The sequence below is a fragment of the Podarcis filfolensis genome (assembly GCF_964270895.1).
Source record: "Podarcis filfolensis genome assembly, chromosome: 6".
In the NCBI taxonomy this organism is placed as follows: domain Eukaryota; kingdom Metazoa; phylum Chordata; class Lepidosauria; order Squamata; family Lacertidae; genus Podarcis; species Podarcis filfolensis.
Genome location: NC_139609.1, coordinates 20,028,803 through 20,045,742, shown reverse-complemented (window position 1 = coordinate 20,045,742; position 16,940 = coordinate 20,028,803). Strand labels below are relative to the sequence as shown.

Below are 16,940 nucleotides of genomic sequence, written 5' to 3'. Positions count from 1 at the left end.
TCCAATATAAAGATCATAAGAAGGGAGAGCAGGGACCTTGAATTTCCTAACAGCTGACCTTTGTCACAGGAGGCCTATGTCCTGGCCAGGCCTGTACCCAATCTTGTTTTTGTACAATCTTGTTTGTTCTCAGTAACCAAAATTATATTAGCAACATATACAAGCAGAAAAGTTGTTTTCCTTCATTTGCAAGGAATCGTACAAAACAAAGTTGCACTAATAAAGAAAAATTCCTGGGTGGGGTGGCAGCAGAAAGCAAACTAAAAATGCTTTTGCAGTTCATCAGAACTATCCAGCAATATCAAGTTATAGGAAAACTGGTGCTATTAACAATAACCCTTCTAGTTGGCTAATTGATTTGGCAACTTCCATGCACATGACGTCTGATGCTAATTCCCCCCCTAAGAGTTAAATGATAACTCATCAGAGGCAGCTACAGTTGCAAACGGAAACAAAATATCTGTGAAAGGAAGAGGAGCAGGTTTGCTCAAGTGTGTTGCAAGTAGAAATATTGTTTGCAATGAAGTGAGAACAGTAGTTGCTTGAATTAACAAATAAGAAAGTTTTGAGAATTTACATGCTACATTAAAATTGATTAATTCATTGAGAAGGGGATTGTAAGAAAAGCACTGGGGCCTAATTAGAATAATAGAGTACCTGCTATCTGGTGGGCAATCTCCTCCTTTATTTCCATACTGTGGCTGCAGACCAAATCACCTGTCAGGAGAGCTATGAGATTCAGGTGAGGGTCATATGCCTTGTCAATCCCAGCAGGTATATAACAGGAAGACCCGGCCTGCCCAGGCCTAAATATAGAAATAAAGAAGAAAATATAGAAAACAAAATACAATGAAATGATTTATTTAACCCCAGTACCCCAAGGATTTCCTGTATACACCAGGGCCGGACCTAGATGAAGAGAGGCCTGCCCTAGCTTATTATTAATAGTGCCTTTATGAACTACTCTACACCTAGGAAAATCACAGGGTGTGATTATGTACTCTAGTTTAAACAAATTCCCACCGCTTTGTGTTGAGAACTGAAAGTTATGTTAATCATGCATCATACGTTGCATTTTGGTGATCAGTGACAGACACGATTCAGACCACTGTTGCATCACATCTAAAACTTCATGGTGGCCTCTTTGATGTGACTCTTAAGAGGACTGGCCACCTGTGTTGCTTTACACATCATTTACAGTGATGAGTTGTTAACTAGAAAAACAAGTAATCCTATAGGGCCTTAAGTAAAGCCTTTGAGTAATCTTAGATGTGATTCAGAGTTTTTTGATCACAGAACGATCACAAATCGGACAAGAAAAAGTTATATTCTCTGCATATATTGCCTTAATTGTTCCATAGGCAATATATTCAGGGATCACTAACACCCATACAAATATGTTATCACGAAACAACAGCAACAGCCAGCCTTTCAGCTGATTCTATTTGCCTTAAATGGTCATTAATTTATTGCTAATCGTAATTTCATGATACATAAATCATGAGGCGCAATCCACAACGTCAGCATTCTGAGATAATGTATTGAAGATTAGATTACAATCACTTCCAATGGAGGAAGTATACTTTGTCATTAGGTAAGTTGCTCTCCAGCTATTTCTCAACACTCTGGATTCAGGATCCAGTTCACTGACTGAATACTGATCAATGGCACAGTGATAGATATTTCCGCTTACTGTTCTCTCATCTCTAAATCAAATTATTTAACAGTAGTACAGAATGATTCCAAGCAGTTAATATATCATGCTGTACAATATCTCTAGCATTAGTCAATAAAAAAAAAAATGTCTTCAGCTAGAAAAACTAGCCTGAAATGGATCAGTATAAAACAGGTCTGGGGAAGCTGTGATCCTCCAAATGTTTGTGGACTATATATCCCTTCATCCCTGACCACTGGGCATGCGTATTTGGGCTGATGGAAGTTCTAGTTCAACAACACCTAGAGGGCTTGCAGGCCCCCCATCCTTGATCTAAAAATATAATTTGTCTCATGTTTGCCATGAATTGCAACTATCTGCATGGCGGACAACTATTTGCTAACAAACAAATGTATAAAATACACACATACACACAAAGACAACCAGAGCTCCTGACTGCTTCATCTTACAGTATACCAATATAATAAACTATTATTCACAGTCACATGTGCCTTAGTATCTTCACCAAGTTGACCGTACTTCCATTTTGAGTTTGCCTAGGGGATATACCTGTTGGATCTGGCAATCAGACAGGAGCTAATAAGGACTATAAGAATCCAGGTAAACTCCCAGCCTTTAAAATATCCTTTATATCCCTTCTAAGTGTGGGGAACCTGAGAATATAGAGTCTTTAATAATAATATGAACAGATCTCTTTTGGAACAGACCAAAAACCATAGCTGTCAACTTACAGATTTGAAAATAAGGGACCAGCAGCCTTGAAAATAAGGGACCGGCAGCCAAAATAAGGGATTTTCCCAGCATAGGTATGTTCAATTTCTGAGCCCCTCCAAGCCAAAGGCAGAAAGCCCAGCCAGCAGCCAAACGAAGCCTCAAGCGGTGGTTCCCACAGCGCAGCAACCTGGCAAAGGGGATGCAGCAAGGAAAACCACCGTCACCTCTCCGCTGGGAAGCGCTGAGCAAAGGCGAGTCTCCAGGCAATGCGGCCGATTTGATCGGCACAAGGCATGCAAGCTCCACCCCCGAGTCATTCTTAGAATCCTTATTGGGTGAGCAATGCAGCCAAGCAACACAGCTGGAGCCTCCCTCCTCCCTGGCCAGCAGGCAGGGAGGGAAAGGAGCTGCTTCCTTTGAAACCCAGGAAATTTAGGGGACATCATCAATAAGGGACAGCAGCGGGACACAGCACTGGGATAATGGACTTTCCCGGCAAATAAGGGACGGTGGACAGCTATGCCAAAAACCTATACAGTGGTACCTTGGGTTAAGAACTTAATTCGTTCCGGAAGTCCGTTCTTAACCTGAAGCTGTTCTTAACCTGAGACACCACTTTAGCTAACGGGGCCTCCCGCTGCTGCCACCGCACAATTTCTGTTCTCATCCTGAAGCAAAGTTCTTAACCCGAGGTATTATTTCTGGGTTAGCGGAGTCTGTAACCTGAAGCGTCTGTAACCCGAGGTACCACTCTAGTGTCAAATCCAGCATTTGTTTCACACAAATGTCTTTGATATGTAGAACCTGTTCTTCACACTTCACCCTAAAAACCATATACCATCAGTATAAGCTCACAAGCAACCATATTCTGTTCATATTTTCAGTGCAGTGAATCAAAGGTTGTCTTCCAAAACATATAAACTTCCTTAAAATGAAATCAGTTTTAATATGACAAGCTATTGATCTAGGGATGATCCATACATTCATGAGATACATATTTGCAATGACAGAAGGGCAGATAGGTTCTTTATTAATGAATATATGAACAGTGACAGAGATCACCCTGGCAAATTAATGGAGATTCTGAATGGGAAAGAACAGTTGATCATGATCTGGTTAACTGTCAAGATGGAAAAGTTAACTTTATCAATTCACTCACATACTGTTATGGATCCATGAACTGATGAAGCGTATTAGCTGGTCAAGAGTAATTGTGCATTGGGATACAGATTATAGTCCCTGAGTCACATCACCAAAATGAATGAATTCTTACCATAGGCGATGAATAACGTTGAGCATGATTTCTGGGAAGGTCTTTATCCCCAGAGCCTGAAATATAATTGGCAGGCCTGCAGACATTGCATATTTGTCTGTGCAATGACAATTTGAACCCTACACCTTACAGCTCCCTCCCTAGGTTTGCCGTATGGTCTGGAAAATTCCGGAACTGTATGGAAATCGGATGCCTAAAATGGTGACCGGGGGGAAATTTTGAATTTAAAGAAATGTCTAGAATTTCTCGCATATATGGCAACCCGGGTGGTTCCCCCCATCAGTATTCTGGGGTTTTTTGTTTGTGTGCCACTGAGGCTTCTGTCCTGCTTTGTCCACTATCAGCTTCCCTTTCAGCCCCATCCTCCACCTCCCAGCACGTCCACTTGGCCCACCGCTCTTGCCCTGCCCACCATACTGCTGCCACCACCATTTGAGGGAAGAGAAAGTGATGGATGCATGCAGGCATGGGTGAAGCAAAGTGCTTTGTGGGGAGGGCCTATGCTGGGCATGCAACGCCTCCCTTTCTTGGGCACCTCTCTCTCTCTCTCGCTGGGCGCCCGGGGTAGGTGGTGAAGGGCTTGTCTCCCCTCCTTGAGCGCCTCTTCAGTTCTTCACCCCTGGAGGAGGAGTGGAGGAGGAGTTTGGATTTGATATCCCGCTTTAACACTACCCAAAGGAGTCTCAAAGCAGCTAATATTTTCCTTTCCCTTCCTCCCCCACAACAAACACTCTGTGAGGTGAGTGGGGCTGAGAGACTTCAAAGAAGTGTGACTAGCCCAAGGTCACCCAGCAGCTGCATGTGGAGGAGCGGAGACGCGAACCCAGTGCACCAGATTACGAGTCTACCGCTCTTAACCACTAAACCACACTGGGTCTCCTTCCTACCTTTGCACCTCAATCCGGCCTCTGGCATCACTGCTCCAGCGAGGCCTTTATGCACTGAATCAGGCTGGGTGTGGGGCTCTCTGAGGCAGGAGCTGTTTTCTGCTGCTAACAGGAGGCCAGTCTCAAAAAAACTGGTGGCTTTCTATGAAAAAGCTCCACAACTTTGGGGGTGTCAGGAATTTGTGAGGAATATGGCAAGCCTATCCCTCCCTCAATGCAACTGTCAGAAATTCTGTGTGCAAAAGATTTGTTAATAGTTTACAAAGCTTTTAAGGCAATTTAAAGAAATGTTTGATATTTTTTATGTTTTTAGATGTGCTGGAAACTGCCCATAGTAGCCGGGGCAACCCAGCCAGATGGGCAGGGTATAAATAAAAAAGTATTATTATTAGTAGTAGAAGCAGTATTAGTAGTAGTAGTCAAAAGATTCATATGGGGAGGGGCGGCCCTTGAGGTATTGAGGTTCTCAGCCGTGTAAGGCTTTATAGGTCAAAACCAGCAGTTTGAATTGGGCCTGGAAACTAACTTGGGAACAATTGCAGAGCTATGCAGATTCAACCACAATATATTTCTGAACATTTAAAATATTTGTTGGTGTTGCATGTATTTCATTTGGAAAACTGAAAAGATAAATGCAGGGGTGGAAATGACATGATACTATCCCACAGAACATGCAATGTTTTTGAGCTAGAGCACCAGCTGTCAGATGGCAGTAACTTTTGATCTCTCCATTTCCTGGGTCGTATTCAGAACAATGACCTGGAGGTCAAAGTCGCAGCCTATCTTAACTCCCCTGAGCCATCCTCCCTCTGGCACTGTATCTTTCCTGTTACTTTGAACAGTTGCTTGGCCACCATGGGGGAGGATGCCAAAATCTCGCAGTCCACCCTGTGGTGGTCAAAACAACTGCTCAGGCATTAGAAAAACAACAATCCACCTTTGAATATCACAGAAAAAGCCTTTATGTGCTTTGGAACGAAGTGAAACTTTGGTGATAGTTTTCAGCGGGGAGAAACACAGCCCTGTGGAAATCGATGCAGCACGGAGGGTCATTTTAATATGAAGATGGAACAAGCCCTGATGAAGATGGGGGGGGGGGTGTTTCTCCAGAGTGGATTGTGCCAGCATTAAAACAAAGAGGAAAAATAAATTGAGAACACATTAGAATTCCAGATAAAGGCTGATTACAGATGAATATGTAAAAGTGAATATTAAGAAGATTAAGCAGAACTGAGGACCAGTGTGATATTCCGAAGGGGAATCCCTATCACGAACACCATCCCAATCAGTCATACCCAAAGGCAATCCCTATTTCGAAGTGTCAACCCGACTGGAGCGGGAACTCAGAGTCTTTGGCCACGGGTAACAATAAATATTAAAACCTTTATTATTAATGTTTGATAGAAGCATGAAAAATTTATCCTTGTGTACAAATTATGCTTCTTTTTACAGTGACAGTGCAAAGAGGTTTTGCAATGCAATGGTCCAAGTGCCCTCAATTTTTTTTATCACCATCATCATTATTTTAAAAAGAGGGACAAAGACATAATTATGTTTTCACAAATTTCCTTCTGCCACAGTTACCCACAGACAGACTATGAGAATGAATAGCAGGAAAGCTGCTGGCAGCTAAATGGATTATTTTACATCAAGGTCACTAGAACAGCCTGTTACACTTTCTTTAATTTTTAATTTTTCACTCCCCCCCTTATTTTGTCTCTCTTTTGTTTTTGGGCATTTACCACAGTTTTCCTTTCTTTTTCTTTTCAATCAGACCTTTTCAATCAGTTGGACTGCTTACAAAAATATTGTTAGAAACTATCTAAATAAGAGTTGTTCTGAAATGTTTTAAAATGTTGCACAAGCTTCCAGGATGTATACAGTGTATTTTGGAGGGGCTAGAGAAGAAGAACACTTCAACAAATGGCATTTAAAAAATTGTATTGTATTTCCTATGTTTCTTCCAAGGCACATGGTTCCCACTCATTTTGTCATCACAACAATCTTGTAAGGTAGATTAGGCTGGGAGATGGCAACAGACCCAAGGTCACCCATTGAGCTTCATGGCTGGCTTGGGATTTGAAGTTGGGACTCTGCAGTCCCCATCCCCAACTCTAACTGCCCAACCGCAGTGGCTCTTTTATCCAGGTGGAAAGATCTTAGGTGGTAAGATTTAGGGTTGCCATAACTTGTTTTCATTCATTTTGTTTCTTGGGCTAAATCAGGCACCCCCCAACTTGGTCCTCCAGATGTTTGGGGACTACAACTCCCATCATCTCTAGCTAACAGGACCAGTGGTCAAGGATGATGGTAATTGTAGTCCCAAAACATCTGGAGGGCCGAGTTGGGGAATGCCTGGGATAAATGCTTCTGTGCAAAATCATTTCTCCTTCATGGCAGCATTAATAACCTTCCTGGCTCTGCCAGCTGCCCCCTCACTGCTAAATTTTTCTCAGCCAAGAAGGGCAAGGGTCCTGATCCCCACTTTTCAAAACAGACCCTCTCCCAATAGCAATAAAATGCTCAGGTTGGGCGCTGGTAACTAGCACAGTAGAGCAAATTCCATGAATGCAAAGTATAGCCATAATAAGGTGAATCTATCTTGTCGTGATAACATTTTAAGGCATTTGATATGCCCTTAACATTTGATATGACTTGCGTAGTTCTGAATACCAGGAAATGCTACCCATCAACCAACACCATACATTGCCTGGCACAGAACTGCTGAAATCCCACAAGCACTTTTTTTTTGCTCCCTGGCGGTAAAAATGCCACGTAATAAAATAAATAGCTAACTTCTCCCCCCCCCCCACCCTGCAATGCTTTTATGAGCTGCCTGGGGTGGTTGCCTCACTCTAAACTCATGCAGAGGGTTCTCCTCGCACTCAAGAAAACATTCTTTCATTCCTCTTAAAGGTAAAGGTAAAGGGACCCCTGACCGTTAGGTCCAATCGTGGACGACTCTGGGGTTGCGGCGCTTATGTCGCTTTACTGGCTGAGGGAGCCGGCGTTTGTCCACAGACAGCTTCTGGCAAACCAGAGCAGTGCTCGGAAACACTTTACCTTTCTGCCGGAGCGGTACCTATTTCTCTCCTTGCAAACTTTGACGTGCTTTTGAACTGCTAGGTTGTCAGGAGCAGGGACCGAGCAACAGGAGCTCACCCCGTCGCGGGGATTCGAACCGCCGACCTTTTGATTGGCAAGCCCTAGGCTCTTGTTGTTGTTGTTTAGTCGTTTAGTCGTGTCCGACTCTTCGTGACCCCATGGACCAGAGCATGCCAGGCACTCCTGTCTTCCACTGCCTCCCGCAGTTTGGTCAAACTAATATTGGTAGCTTCGAGAACACTGTCCAACCATCTCGCCCTCTGTCGTCCCCTTCTCCTTGTGCCCTCAATCTTTCCCAACATCAGAGTCTTTTCCAGGGAGTCTTCTCTTCTCATGAGGTGGCCAAAGTATTGGAGCCTCAGCTTCAGGGTCTGTCCTTCCAATGAGCACTCAGGGCTGATTTCCTTCAGAATGGAGAGGTTTGATCTTCTTGCAGTCCATGGGACTCTCAGGAGTCTCCTCCAGCACCATAATTCAAAAGCATCAATTCTTCGTCGATCAGCCTTCTTTATGGTCCAGCTCTCACTTCCATACATGAAGTGTTTGGAATGTACATGAAGTGTACATGAAGTGTAATGAGGCAGGATTGGGGAAAACAATATATCTGGATCCCACTAACTTTGGTAGCCTTGGGGATGGCTGTTATTTTCATATCACCCCTAGGCATCAAAAGCACCCAAGACTCTATCTGCTTATATATGGGGCATAGATGAAGTGTTAGGCATGTTAATTGGGTGTTCCATGGAAGAGGTGTGGGTTGGACCAGGCAGGGTAGAAGTTACCCTGGATCCTAACTCAGTTGAGCTTGGTCACATGATCTGACCATCAGGCATAACTTACTCTGGCAAAAATGGTGGTGTAATTCAACTCTGATTAAAAGGCTTATTTTCCCTCCACCAGCCGTAGGATGGTTCAGCTGGCAGTACTGAACAGTTTCAATGGGAGTAATTTATGCTGGTTTAAGTTAAATAAGTTCTGGCAGTATCCTAGGCTTAAGATTTCTTTGCCAACCGTTATCAGTTAAAACCACAGTCCCCTTCTGGATGAGATGTTTCAGTTAATTTTGCTGTTGTTTCCCCAAGAGATTCTGGCTACCCAACACCTAATTTCTTTAATGTAAAATAGTAGTAATAATAATAATACTAAACGAGTCCTAATGTCAAACTAAAGTTCAGTTCAGTTTATTAGTGAACCAAGATGGGTTGTTTAAACTGCTATTAAGCAAACTGTAATAGTTTCCATTTCTTACAAAAATCAATAAAAATAATTAAAATAACAATACTTCCCTGTGCTAGAAGAACAAGTAATATAACATATTATCATGGAGTCCAGTGCAATATACTGTAGAAGTCTCTTTAAAGTATTTGCAGCTGTAAATGAATGTTTTTGAATGAAACAAGCAACCCAAAGGTAATTAAATGTAGTTTATGTAAGGTGCAAGTATCAGCTATTGTTGTGTCTGCAAAGCATTAGCTCATGCTATTGTGATTGCAATGTCTTTCTTTCTTTTTCCCATTCTGGCTGCTTTGGGGGAAAAACACCGGGCATTGGTCTGAAAGAAACAAGGACAAAATAATAGTGGGAGATGCTTAATCTGTGCATTTCTGAATAGTACAAACTGTTAACAAGCATCATGGAAAAACTGTGACTGTGCTGTGGTTATAAAGAAGATAAGATAATGCCTGACTCACAGTGGGTTGTGAGGTAGGATGGTGGGAAAGACACCAGCCAAGAATGTAAAAAGAAGACATTAAAAACTAAAAGAAACGAAAGAAGAGCACATGTGGATTATATTCCAAGATGCAGCCTTTGGCAACCTATGCAATTTCCCCAAATACACACATTTTTGCAAACCAATTTCCCCAATGTAATGCATTTTGAGTATGTTATTTTCACTGCTATATACCGTATTTTTTGCTCCATAAGACGCACCTGACCATAAGACACACCTAGTTTTTAGAGGGGGAATACAAGAAAAAAATATTATTTAAAGGGAGCGCTGAGCAGAGCCTGTATGCATCCCAGGCTCTGCTCAGCGCTCCCTTTCACGAGCCGCGTGGAGTGTGTGTGTGGCACTTGCAGGCTTCTCCCTCCTGAGGGGCTGCCCTCTGTCCCTTCCCTCACCTCCCGCAAAAGCCAGGGATAGCTGTGTGAAGCCTCCTCAGGGCAGCAGAATGAAGGCTCCCTGTGCCCTGAAGAGGCTTCGCGCGGCTAAGCCAGAAGCTAGAACAGCGAGAGGGAGTGCTGCGCACGATCCCTCTCACTGTTCTGGCTTCTGGCTTAGCTGCGCAGCCTGCATTCGCTCCATAAGACGCGCACACATTTCAGCTTAATTTTTAAGAGGAGAAAAGTGCGTCTTATAGAGCAAAAAATACGGTAAATCTATATGGTCAATTTTCACTAGTATACACACTTTTTACACATCACTGGGCTGGAGGACTGCATTCTAAAATCCAGAGAAGTGTGTATTTCGAAGGCGCCTGTGTTTTGGTTCAGGTCTTGTTTCAGAAAATGCAAAGCAGGAAGGTTTGCCTTTAAATGTGAACTGAATCCCTGCTTGTAGGCCAGGGAAGAGGCTGGCGGGTGCAATCCTGATCTCTCCTATACTTATTGAGTCTGCATACTTTCATGCCATTAGGATCACATACCCCACCCTATTCAAAGAAAATCTTTGTGAGTGTGTGAGTTTGGATTGGGTTTGTTTCTATTTTTTTTTACCGGGGGTCCTAATTTTACTTTCCACCCCAGCTTCCTAACTTCACCATGTATGTAAGCTTCTACAGATGTACTGAAATGCTAGATGCCAACAGGATGGGAAGTTTCCTTAAGGCACTTCCTTATGCGTTAAATCTCCAAAGAGTTTTCTCTCTGTGTGCTTTATTGGGAGCCATTAAGTATCAAAACAAACTTATGCAGGAGGCGGCTTTGATGTAGGCTTCCTGTAATTTATTTCTGCTGCCTATAGCATGAACTGAATTCCTACCTGATTGTTATTAGCTCCCCAAATATTTATATCACTTGAGATAATCAATGCTTATCACGGTCAATACAGATGTTACAAGTTCCTCCAGAAAGGCGCTGTCAGCATAATAACATTTTAATTATTGCAGCATATGTTTTCAAATGGATTGCTTGTAAACAGAGACACTGTAGATGTAATTAATAGGCAACGTGAAAGGATATTGTACATGTAAATTATAGCTTTCCCCCAGCAAAGAGTCAAAACGCTAATGCAGCCTCTTTTGGAGGCATCAGTGCTGCCTTAATTAATTTAAATCATGTGGCTAGCGCTGCCTTTTCTTGCCAGTCCCTTGTGTGCGCATATCTCTGCAGGATGCTTTCCACGCGACTGCTGTGTAAAACAAATCTGGTTGTGCGATTCGGGAAATATATAAGCAGCTAACTTGTGCGATTCCATCTTTTAATCTACACATGATTAAGAACACTATTGGCTTTTTTTTCCCCTGAAGAAAGGGAGGCAGTAGGAAAGGGGAAAAGTCTAGGCAACGGCGGGCCTGCATCATGTAGGGCAACCAAGATGATCGAGGGTCTGGAAGCCAAGCCTTATGAGCAATGGTTGAGGGAGCCTGGAAAAGAGGAGATATGATAGCTATCTTCAAGTATCTAAAGGGCTGTCAGGTGGAAGGCGGAGCAAGCTTGTTTTCTCTTGCTTTGGAAGGTAGGACACAAGCCAATGGATTCAAGTTAAAAGAAAGGAGATTCTGACTAAACATCAGAAAGGACTTGCTGACAGCAAAAGCTATTAGACCAGTGTATCTCAACCTGTGGGTCCCCAGATGTTGTTGGACTACAACTCCCATCATTCCTAGCCAGCATGATCAGTGGTCAGGGATGATGGGAGTTGTAGTCCAACAACATCTGGGGACCCACAGGTTGGGAACCACTGTATTAGACAGTGGAGCGGTCTCCCTTGGGAGGTTTTGGACTCTCCTTCCTTGGAGGTTTGTAAGCAGAGGTTGGATGGCCATCTGTCATGGATGCTTTAGCTGAGATTCCTGCATTGCAGGCAGTCGGACTAGATGATCCTCAGGGTCCCTTCCAAATCTACAACTCTATGATTCTATGGAGGGTACATTCAGATGTGAGAAACACTGTGTAAGTGCTTCTGTCCCACTTGTTAATGTTTGTTTCACACTGCAGTAGCTGTTGCATTATGGAACTGTGGTGGCTTTTTGACGGATATACTGACATGTCGGGGACGTGGGTGGTGCTGTGGGTTAAATCACAGAGCATAGGACGTGCCGATCAGAAGGTCGGCGGTTCGATTCCCTGCGACGGGGTGAGCTCCCGTTGCTCGGTCCCTGCTCCTGCCAACCTAGCAGTTCGAAAGCACGTCAAAGTGCAAGTAGATAAATAGGTACCGCTCCAGCGGGAAGGTAAACGGCGTTTCCGTGCGCTGCTCTGGTTTGCCAGAAGCGGCTTAGTCATGCTGGCCACATGACCCGGAAGCTGTACGCCGGCTCCCTCGGCCAATAAAGCGAGATGAGCGCCGCAACCCCAGAGTCGGCCACGACTGGACCTAATGGTCAGGGGTCCCTTTACCTTTACCTTTACTGACATATCATGCTAAATTTCATTCGCGCCAATGGGCATGGTGTGATACAACAAACATCACTGGACAGTGGTGCTCTTTCTGCACAGGTGCGCATCTGTTCCCCGAGGAACAGGAAAGAACTGGATTGCAGGGGGTTGGACTAGATGGCCCTCGGGGTATCTCCCAACTCTACAATTTGATGATTCTGTGTGCAAAATCATCATAATATCTTGTTTATTTTTGAAGAGTTGGTTTCTAGTCCTCATGGTTTTTAATGTCCTCCAACAGGAGATCTTAGAATGAGGCACTGCCGATTATCATCCACTCAGGTGAGGCCATGCCCCTGCCATCTTTGGACATTAACATCTTGTGATATTGAATGCTGCTACAATTTAGATGAATTTTTTTTTAATAAACACAGGCAAGGAAAAAGGGAAAACACACATACCACTACAAGACCACTAATTAAGAAGAAGAAAAGGAAACTTATTGATTAGTCCTTAGGATATCAAGGGTTAGCTTAGAGTAAAACACTCAGAAAACTCCACTAATTAGTGAATATGTCTATTCAGAAGGAGCCCCTGCTGGGTTCAATGGGACTTACTTCCAGGTAAATGTATATGGGAGGACAGTTGTACTTTTATTGTCAAATCATCATTAGGAAAAATAATAATATGCATTTGTATTTGACTGGAATGTGATCAGAAATAGGGAAAGGGGAGAAATTAGGTGAGTTTACCTAATTCCAACTTTCCAAAACAATATTCAAAGCAAACATCAGAAACCATTTGAAATGTGCAATTCTCTGAATTTTGCAATGCAGTTGTCCTGCTGAAACAATGCGTATTAAGTAAACCCACATAAAATGCATACGCTGGGGATAAAGTGTGTATAAAAATGAATTATATTAGTGAAAGTGGCTTTGCAAAGATGCGTGTATTAGGATAAACCTGAAATTTACAGGTTTGACAATCCCTGAAGCTTGACAGATTTCGAGTCAGGAGGTTAAATGGAAACCATGGTGTTGTTATTAAAAATTTAATTCATTGCTTTATTGCACTTTCTTAAACATAATCACGGAGTCTGGAATTTTACGAAATTCAGTGCTGTTTAGAAGGTTGCTTGGGAGACTTTCAGTTGTGTACTATATGTGACTTTGCTGTTGCATGCAGATGTTGAGAAATACCTATTATGTATATCTATCATGTTCCAGAACTTCTGCACTGTTGGACATTTTTGTCAAAGGTGAGAGTCAGAACCAATCCGGCCACCTCCTTTCTAACAATAGTGACTGTAGTCCAGGGGTCACGTATCACTTTCTGGGAACTTTGCATTCTCCCATTATGTTTGTGTCAGTTGATAAGGTTGCAAATATGATCCAGATGCAGCACCAACCACATTCTTCCAGGCTCAGTATCTTGAGATGAGGATGTCCTTGAGACTTATGACATTTAAACAGTATTGTTTTATTTACAAATATATCAGTAGAGCATGGGAGAGCAGGCCCTGAGCAGATAAGCAAGCAGCATGCCTTCAGAGCTCCTCTGATAGCTGCAAAACCTCAAGCTGGCTACATCCAACTACCATTTGTTCCTAACCCTACCCAGCAGTAACCACCTGTCATGAAAAGCTATTATAGAGATCTCTTTAGTTGTTGAAAAAAAAATCATAAAAATGGTTGTCTTCTCACCAGACCCAATGTCACAACATGACATTTAGGACTCCTAAACTCTGAGAAACGTGTATACCGTAGTTTTCTAATGACTCATGAACCACTGGCTTTTTCAGCTGGGCTAAGTGGTCCTTCTGAAGACCATTTCAGAAGCAGCTCACTTGCAGTTATTCTCTTTCCAGATCAGACATCAGAAGGTAAACTAAGGCTGTCATCATTGGAATAAATTCTATATAGATGTGTAATATTGCACTGTTAGCTTTTATGATAACAAGACAAAAAAAATTTTGGGGGAGGGGAGAATGAAAAGTAAAGAAGAAAAGGGAAAATGAACGATGTTGCTAGAAACACAGAAGTTGCTTGGGAAGGAGACACAAGTCTTCACTGCCCAAAATTTGTGCCATGTCTTCTTTTTATTACCTTTGCAAGTAACTGAGTACATATGGCATGTTTGTAAGTAAAGCAGTCAGTGATGTTAGTTACACCTCTGCATTTATTACCTTACTCCAGAGTATTATTAACTTTTACATTCCCCATAAAATTTAATTTATCACTTAAATAATTTGCTTTGTGTCAAGGTTCAGTGTGCTCCAGTGCTTTCCTGCTCATTAAATGAGATATTTTTACTTAATGAGCCAAGGATGTCCTTTGCATTTAACATTAGAATTGATTTCAAACACTCCATTTTCCCAACATTTGTGCGTGTAATTTCTCTGTGCGGGCTTTATCCCATAATATTAAAGATGGGGGGGGGCACTACAAAGAATAATGGCCCATGAATTCCATAGACTTTTTTAAAAATGTATGCAGCATGCATAGTTGGTTATTCTGAAACACATCAACTTGAACTTTTGAGCTCATTCATGCAGGCCAATATGTGTTTTGGTTATTGGTAGGACTATGACTTTGGAAAGTAGTCTGCTGGCCCACTGCAATACTCCTGACAGACCCTCCATTACAGAGGTGGTTGGTATCTCCACCAAAGATGATGTCTTTAGAGCACCTTAGCTAGGTAGTAGCACTCCACCTCATGAGAAGAGAAGACTCCCTGGAAAAGACCCCAATGTTGGGAAAGATTGAGGGCACAAGGAGAAGGGGACGACAGAGGACGAGATGGTTGGACAGTGTTTTCGAAGCTACCAGCATGAGTTTGACCAAACTGCGGGAGGCAGTGGAAGACAGGAGTGCCTGGCGTGCTCTGGTCCATGGGGTCACGAAGAGTCGGACACGACTAAACGACTAAACAACAACAAGCACTCAGATTATGCAACAGTGTGCTCAGGGCAGTGTGCCTGATGCCATCTATGTGGTCTCTTCTGATTGCATATAGGGCTTTTATGCAGCAGCATAACTTTAGCTAAACAAATCCTTGCTTTGAGGACAACTAGAGTTGAATGGTATTCAGATTGAGACTTGGCATGGCATAAGAAGGCAAAGTTTATTAAAAGAAGTACATTCTTGATAGGAAAGGGCAGACCCACAAAGTCCCATATTTACAGAGGCCATCCTGGTTTCTGATTTGATCCCGATATATTCTGATTTTCCTTAGGCCATCCCTATTTTCATGGGGAAAATGTTGGAGGGTATGAAAGGGTTCTACAGTCCTAGTTAACTATCCAGTTGGAGAAACAAAGAAACCATGCTTTCCTCTTTGTTCTCAGAAGATAGATGTAAGATGACATATCACCTCGAGAATAATAATAATAATAATAATAATAATAATAATAATAATAATAATTTATTCATACCCCTGCCCATCTGGCTGGGTTTCCCCAGCCACGCTGGGTGGCTTCCAACAGAATATTAAAATACAATAGTCTATTAAACATTAAAAGCTTCCCTAAACAGGGCTGCCTTCAGATGTCCTCTAGAAGTCTGGTAGTCTGGTAGAGATCCAGAGAAAGACTGTGAGGAGAAGCAGGAAGTTGTAAAGACGCAGCAAACAAAGACCTATGAGACCTATCTCATTAATGAGATAGAGAGAAGTTGGCATAGCCATGAAGTTACATGGATAGAATCTGGAGGTCCCTAGTTTGTCTCTCTGTCTTAACCCACGCAAACCCTTCTCAGCAGGCTGAGTCGCGCCCAAACTTCCACACCTTCAGAATCAAATGAATACCTTTCTGTCCACCCAGGCCTTTAAAGCAACTATCCAGTATGGGCCCCTCACTTTTGAAAACTGTGTTCAACTGTGTGCTGAGTTTTAGCAAAGGTCTCTTCTAATATTAATCACAATCAACATTAATACATATTCAACAATTCCAGCTAGAAAAAATACCATATGCTGAATATCAGTTAAGACGAGTTAATATTTGCTTTTCCAAAGCACATTTCTTTCTATAGAAGACTGCAAAAATAATTTATTTGTATATACTATGAAATTTCTTTATTTCCGTGTTGATAGACTGTCAATCATCTTTTTCTCTTTTTGCACGTAGTTTTGCCACATGGAAGAGTTCAAGTATGCAAGACTTTCAGGAAGCGAAAAACCACTAAAAGTTGATGTCCATCTCCTGTACAGCCAGAACAGAAGACTTAAAAAGCCCTTTATGATGCAATTGATCATTCCCAGCATGAGATGTCCACCAGTAGCATTCCAGCTGTTACTCCTCATTTTTTGTAGAGCTTCCAGTAAACCATAATAACTGGATTGGAATGAAATCTGTGGATAATAAAATGTCCTTGCATTGATGCAACAGTGTAAAATAGCTGATTCAAAAGTAAGAGCTGATTTTAGATATTTAACTGCTCCTGACACGTGTGGGCACATTATTTTATATTTGCAATGAAAAGTTCGTGATTTTGAACCACCCAATTCTGCTTTAAAATATAAAAAGAACAAAAGGGTTTTCCCAAACATCCTCAACACATTTATTAAATTTCCTTCATCCCCAAGAGGTATATCATAAATCAGCTTACACATGTGCATAATTGCTGTGATCCAGCAAGGGAGATTGATGCGGATAAGGAGGTTCACATGACTGCAGCCCCTGTGGATGCAGGTGTCCATGGGGGTGTTTACAAATGGAATCTGCGACAAAATGCTATGGAGTATGGAG

At 42.4% G+C, this 16,940-nt stretch overlaps 1 long non-coding RNA gene across 1 annotated transcript; it reads left to right on the top strand.

The window, feature by feature from the left end:
- Positions 1 to 5,376: 5,376 nt before the first annotated feature.
- Positions 5,377 to 16,572, top strand: LOC310764960. Its single transcript, XR_014549384.1, has 4 exons — positions 5,377 to 5,911; positions 11,682 to 11,770; positions 12,498 to 12,538; positions 16,320 to 16,572. It is a non-coding gene; the product is annotated as an uncharacterized lncRNA (long non-coding RNA).
- The last annotated feature ends 368 nt before the right edge of the window (positions 16,573 to 16,940 follow it).